This window comes from Atractosteus spatula (assembly GCF_055471065.1).
Source record: "Atractosteus spatula isolate fAtrSpa1 chromosome 10 unlocalized genomic scaffold, fAtrSpa1.hap1 SUPER_10_unloc_5, whole genome shotgun sequence".
Taxonomy (NCBI): domain Eukaryota; kingdom Metazoa; phylum Chordata; class Actinopteri; order Semionotiformes; family Lepisosteidae; genus Atractosteus; species Atractosteus spatula.
Genome location: NW_028296625.1, coordinates 1,270,476 through 1,277,500, shown reverse-complemented (window position 1 = coordinate 1,277,500; position 7,025 = coordinate 1,270,476).

Sequence of the window (7,025 nt, the reverse complement as noted above, 5' to 3'; positions counted from 1 at the left end):
ACGACTGATGAAGAGTTGCTACAAATGGTAAATATTAAACCACAGCAAGTTCGAAGCAAACAAAGAACTCTAACACAAAAGAGGCATTACAATTGTAAATATTTTAGGTAAAAAGCATGCCTATTTATTTTGTTAAGCCTTCCTTTTCTTTTTTCCTTTAATAGAATAACGAAGAGGTCGACGCATCAATCTTCAAACTACCATCAAGCTTGAATGTTTCGTGTCTGTTCATGTGTGTTCGCCAAAATGTGATTAATGATGATGTTCAACCTAGTTTAGCTAACGATGGCTCTAATGAGCCCGATGCTATGGATCAGATTGTAAAGTCGGTGGTACAGATGCAGCCATTCAAAATGGGTGAGGTATTTCGCGGCATACCCCGGTGGGCGTGTCGCACTATCACGCGGTATGACGCAGTTAACGTGGTGTCACGTGGTTAACTATCCGGCGTCGCCTTGTAAAACCGCCAGGGGGAGCTTAACCTCTCATGTACAGCATTTGAGCCTTTAATTTTGAACTGTGTATTACAGAATGTTAATCATCAGTCATTAAAATGTTGGTATATTTTATGAAAGCAAGATTGCTCAGTTGGACAAAAGTACACAACCTACCTTTATCAGAAATATTTATGCATCAAAGCCTTTACTGAAGATATTACTAATAGTATTAATAATGGATGACTTTGGACAAGCTGTATACTCAAAGTATAATTTCTTTAGCACATTTGTACAAGCACTTGGAATCTGTCCAAGCCATACTTTGTCAGGCATTTTGTTTTACTTCAACGGGCATAAAAACGTCCTTGCTTTTAACAGGGCGTTTCATAATTTCTAACTACGAAAATGATTTAAAATGCGACACCTATCATTCAACTAGAGCTTAAAATATCACAAGGAAAAATACACACCGGTATTCCATTTCTCCCTAAACATTGTAAGCTTCGAAGTCTTTAACTAACGTGATACCGGAGTCAACAAGCATACTTTTAGAATTTGATTAAAAGGGAATATAATATGGAATCGCGTATCTCAAGAAATTAATAACGGTATGATTATATCCGTGTACTGCGGCAGGGCTGTGTAGGGCTGTTTCGCCTGCCTGTTCATGCGAGCTGTCTTGTAGCCTACTGGTCTAGGTGCGTGACTTCCAACTGGCAGGTTGTGTGTTCAAATCCAGCTGGTGCTGGACCTTCCAGTTTTATTTATTTATTTTTTAATCACGTAACATAAACATATTACCGTATGCAAACTGTACTGTATACAATATGTATATGTATATTTAATGTCTTAACTGTGCCCGTTTAAGTATTGAATATTCATATCTAATTTTACCACTGAAGGGAAATCTTAACATAAACATACAGTATATGGCTGGTCTCGGTACTTTAAAGAAAAAAATACACACCAGTATTCCATTTCTCCCTAAACATTGTAAGCTTCGAAGTCTTTAACTAACGTGATACCGGAGTCAACAAGCATACTTTTAGAATTTGATTAAAAGGGAATATAATATGGAATCGCGTATCTCAAGAAATTAATAACGATATAATTATATTCATGTTGCAAAAGAACTGCAACGGACATAAAAACTCCCTTGCTTTTAACAGAGCGTTCCATAATTTCTAACTACGAAAATGCCAGGTGAAAGGATTTGTAAACATATTTTGTTAAAGCAAGTCAGTTTTTTCTGCAACACATAAAATACATTTTTCCAAGAAAGTTTAGCCTTTGTCACTAATGAAACCACTAAATAAAGACATAAATATAGAAATCTTGAGATTTGTTTTATTTAATGTTGGTAGCAGGATGAACTGTCAGAGTGTATATTTTGTCGCAAAGTTGCTGCAAGATGTTAACAGTGAAAAAGGTATTTAGAAATGAGTTATTTCAAGATGAAAAAGAAAACATACACGAAACATGGTTTCATTACGACCAGAATCGGTCTTGAGATATTTTTAACTTGATTTACAGTATTTGAGAGGTATGTCTTAACACCGATACTACAGTGCTTAAGTACTGCTCACGTATATGTTTCTAGGTTTATATTATGCATTTCATACGGTCAAATTACTTTTGAGCAACTAATAAGAAGCGCGAAACGGTATGCGTTTTACTTTCGTTTTGTGCTGGGACCCGTGGATTGATTAGAGATATCAAGTACATACAAGTCATTTTTTAAATGTTGTAGTTCGTCTTGAAAAAATGTTACGAGTACATCATCTATCAACAATCACACAGGTTCTGTTTCCATATTGCGGATTTTGGTTAGGTATTATCAAATCCAGTGGCGCTGTTAGTTTACTGAGTCCCATGTCACATGGTCTGTGATTGAAACCTGTAAAACCGGTTTAATTCGTCACAGCCAGCACTCTTCAGGTGTGAGGGTCTTCTGCTCAGAATGAAACGCTAAAATGTTTGTGTATATTCTAATGGTAGTGGGGGCAGGGTGTGTGGGAACAGGTTTGGTTGAAATTGCATTGGAGATCTATGTTCTTCACACCTGAAACATTTTCTCTGAAAGCATTTTCTTCGCAGTTTAACCGATCTTGTTACAGCATGTTACAGTTTACTATTATTAACCATATTAATTTTAAGTGCTTAATGTAAAATCTTGTAAAAATATATTTTCATTGTTCAAATATACATTAAGTCTGACTATCATATAATAAGTTAAATACAAAACTAAAGAAAAAATAGGGTTAAATATAATTCAAAATATTTTGCTAACAATGTTAACTGTTTATGAATAATAAAATGTATTAACTAAGGAGTAGGATGGCACAGTTGTTAGTATGTTTTTTGTTTTGTTTCTTTTTCATAAATACAATAGTAGTACCTGATGTCTCAGTGGCTTTCAAAATTAAATTATGCATGCAAACCTGTGAACTAGAAAGATAACTAAGATATCCATCCATTATATTCCATAATATCCATGAAATATATGGCGCTGAAATACAGTATGTGTGACGCAGTGGTGGCCTGACACGGTGAGGTGCCCTGGCAGCTGTGTGATGCAGTGGTGGTCGGGTATGTAGAGGTGCACTGGCAGCTGTGTGTTGTGACGCAGTGGTGGCCTGGCACGGTGAGGTGCGCTGGCAGCTGCGTCATGCAGTGTTGGTCGGGAATGTAGAGGTGCACTGGCAACTGTGTGTTGTGACGCAGTGGTGGCCTGGCACGGTGAGGTGCGCTGGCAGCTGTGTGGTGTGACGCAGTGGTGGCCTGGCACGGTGAGGTGCGCTCGCAGCTGTGTGATGCAGTGGTGGTCGGGTATGTAGAGGTGCACGCAGCTGTGTGTTGTGACGCAGTGGTGGCCTGGCACGGTGAGGTGCGCTGGCAGCTGTGTGATGCAGTGGTGGTCGGGTATGTAGAGGTGCACTGGCAGCTGTGTGTTGTGACGCAGTGGTGGCCTGGCACGGTGAGGTGCGCTGGCAGCTGTGTGGTGTGACGCAGTGGTGGCCTGGCACGGTGAGGTGCGCTGACAGCTGTGTGGTGTGACGCAGTGGTGGCCTGGTACGGTGAGGTGCGCTGGCAGCTGTGTGGTGTGACGCTGTGGTGGCCTGGCACGGTGAGGTGCGCTGGCAGCTGTGTGATGCAGTGGTGGCCTGGCACGGTGAGGTGCGCTGGCAGCTGTGTGGTGTGACGCAGTGGTGGAAATGTTCACCATGTTTCACCATGCTGAAAATGTTTGTACCAGACTTTTTTGAGGCCTGTTTAATTGTGTCTGAAGTCTGATGTTGTAAATTTTATTGTTAAAAAGATCCATGAAAATGTCACTACTAAAGTTAGCTGGTACTGTTGGTATTGTAAGTGGCAAGTAGAGCTCATATTTTAGATTTTGTGTAGTTGCTAGCGTTGAACTGTGTGTTGGATGCACATGAATATATTCATTATATGCCAGCGCACCTCACCATGCCAGGCCATCACTGCGTCACACCACACAGCTGCCAGCGCATGTAACTGTGCCAGGCCACCACAGCGTCACACCACACAGCTGCCAGCGCAACTCACTGTACCAGGCCACCACTGCGTCACACCACACAGCTGCCAGCGCACCTCACCGTGCCAGGCCACCACTGCGTCACAACACACAGCTGCCAGTGCACCTCTACATACCCGACCACCACTGCATCACACAGCTGCCAGCGCACCTCACCGTGCCAGGCCACCACAGCGTCACACCACACAGCTGCCAGCGCACCTCACCGTGCCAGGCCACCACTGCATCACACAGCTGCCAGCGCACCTCACCGTGCCAGGCCACCACTGCGTCACAACACACAGCTGCCAGTGCACCTCTACATACCCGACCACCACTGCATCACACAGCTGCCAGCGCACCTCACCGTGCCAGGCCACCACTGCGTCACATAGCTGCAAGCGCACCTCACCGTGCCAGGCCACCACTGCATCATACAGCTGCCAGCGCACCTCACCGTGCCAGGCCACCACTGCGTCACACCACACAGCTGCCAGCGCACCTCACTGTACCAGGCCACCACTGCGTCACACTACACAGCTGCCAGCGCACCTCACCGTGCCAGGCCACCACTGCATCACAACACACAGCTGCGTGCACCTCTACATACCCGACCACCACTGCATCACACAGCTGCCAGGGCACCTCACCGTGTCAGGCCACCACTGCGTCACACATACTGCATTTCAGCGCCATATATTTCATGGATATTATGGAATATAATGGATGGATATCTTAGTTATCTTTCTAGTTCACAGGTTTGCATGCATAATTTAATTTTGAAAGCCACTGAGACATCAGGTACTACTGTTGTATTTATGAAAAAGAAACAAAACAAAAAACATACTAACAACTGTGCCATCCTACTCCTTAGTTAATACATTTTATTATTCATAAACAGTTAACATTGTTAGCAAAATATTTTGAATTATATTTAACCCTATTTTTTCTTTAGTTTTGTATTTAACTTATTATATGATAGTCAGACTTAATGTATATTTGAACAATGAAAATATATTTTTACAAGATTTTACATTAAGCACTTAAAATTAATATGGTTAATAATAGTAAACTGTAACATGCTGTAACAAGATCGGTTAAACTGCGAAGAAAATGCTTTCAGAGAAAATGTTTCAGGTGTGAAGAACATAGATCTCCAATGCAATTTCAACCAAACCTGTTCCCACACACCCTGCCCCCACTACCATTAGAATATACACAAACATTTTAGCGTTTCATTCTGAGCAGAAGACCCTCACACCTGAAGAGTGCTGGCTGTGACGAATTAAACCGGTTTTACAGGTTTCAATCACAGACCATGTGACATGGGACTCAGTAAACTAACAGCACCACTGGATTTGATAATACCTAACCAAAATCCGCAATATGGAAACAGAACCTGTGTGATTGTTGATAGATGATGTACTCGTAACATTTTTTCAAGACGAACTACAACATTTAAAAAATGACTTGTATGTACTTGATATCTCTAATCAATCCACGGGTCCCAGCACAAAACGAAAGTAAAACGCATACCGTTTCGCGCTTCTTATTAGTTGCTCAAAAGTAATTTGACCGTATAAAATGCATAATATAAACCTAGAAACATATACGTGAGCAGTACTTAAGCACTGTAGTATCGGTGTTAAGACATACCTCTCAAATACTGTAAATCAAGTTAAAAATATCTCAAGACCGATTCTGGTCGTAATGAAACCATGTTTCGTGTATGTTTTCTTTTTCATCTTGAAATAACTCATTTCTAAATACCTTTTTCACTGTTAACATCTTGCAGCAACTTTGCGACAAAATATACACTCTGACAGTTCATCCTGCTACCAACATTAAATAAAACAAATCTTAAGATTTCTATATTTATGTCTTTATTTAGTGGTTTCATTAGTGACAAAGGCTAAACTTTCTTGGAAAAATGTATTTTATGTGTTGCAGAAAAAACTGACTTGCTTTAACAAAATATGTTTACAAATCCTTTCACCTGGCATTTTCGTAGTTAGAAATTATGGAACGCTCTGTTAAAAGCAAGGGAGTTTTTATGTCCGTTGCAGTTCTTTTGCAACATGAATATAATTATATCGTTATTAATTTCTTGAGATACGCGATTCCATATTATATTCCCTTTTAATCAAATTCTAAAAGTATGCTTGTTGACTACGGTATCACGTTAGTTAAAGACTTCGAAGCTTACAATGTTTAGGGAGAAATGGAATACTGGTGTGTATTTTTTTCTTTAAAGTACCGAGACCAGCCATATACTGTATGTTTATGTTAAGATTTCCCTTCAGTGGTAAAATTAGATATGAATATTCAATACTTAAACGGGCACAGTTAAGACATTAAATATACATATACATATTGTATACAGTACAGTTTGCATACGGTAATATGTTTATGTTACGTGATTAAAAAATAAATAAATAAAACTGGAAGGTCCAGCACCAGCTGGATTTGAACACACAACCTGCCAGTTGGTAGTCACGCACCTAGACCAGTAGGCTACAAGACAGCTTGCATGAACAGGCAGGCGAAACAGCCCTACACAGCCCTGCCGCAGTACACGGATATAATCATACCGTTATTAATTTCTTGAGATACGCGATTCCATATTATATTCCCTTTTAATCAAATTCTAAAAGTATGCTTGTTGACTCCGGTATCACGTTAGTTAAAGACTTCGAAGCTTACAATGTTTAGGGAGAAATGGAATACTGGTGTGTATTTTTTTCTTTAAAGTACCAAGACCAGCTATATACTGTATGTTTACGTTCCAAAATTAATATCGTTTATGGCCTTCACACGCGTTACAGTATGCTCCTATTCTTTTTATGCTCAGCTACTAAGATTTCCCTTCAGTGGTAAAATTCAATATCTACAACGGGCACAGTAAAGACGTTTACAGTAAGTCTTTCTACGACAGACCAACGGACCACGAGTGCCCCTGTCGGTCAACCAATCACGCACCGCGGTACCCCGTGTCATCTTACCTGCGGTACGTGTCTGTACCGCTCACTTTGAATGGCTGCATCTGTATG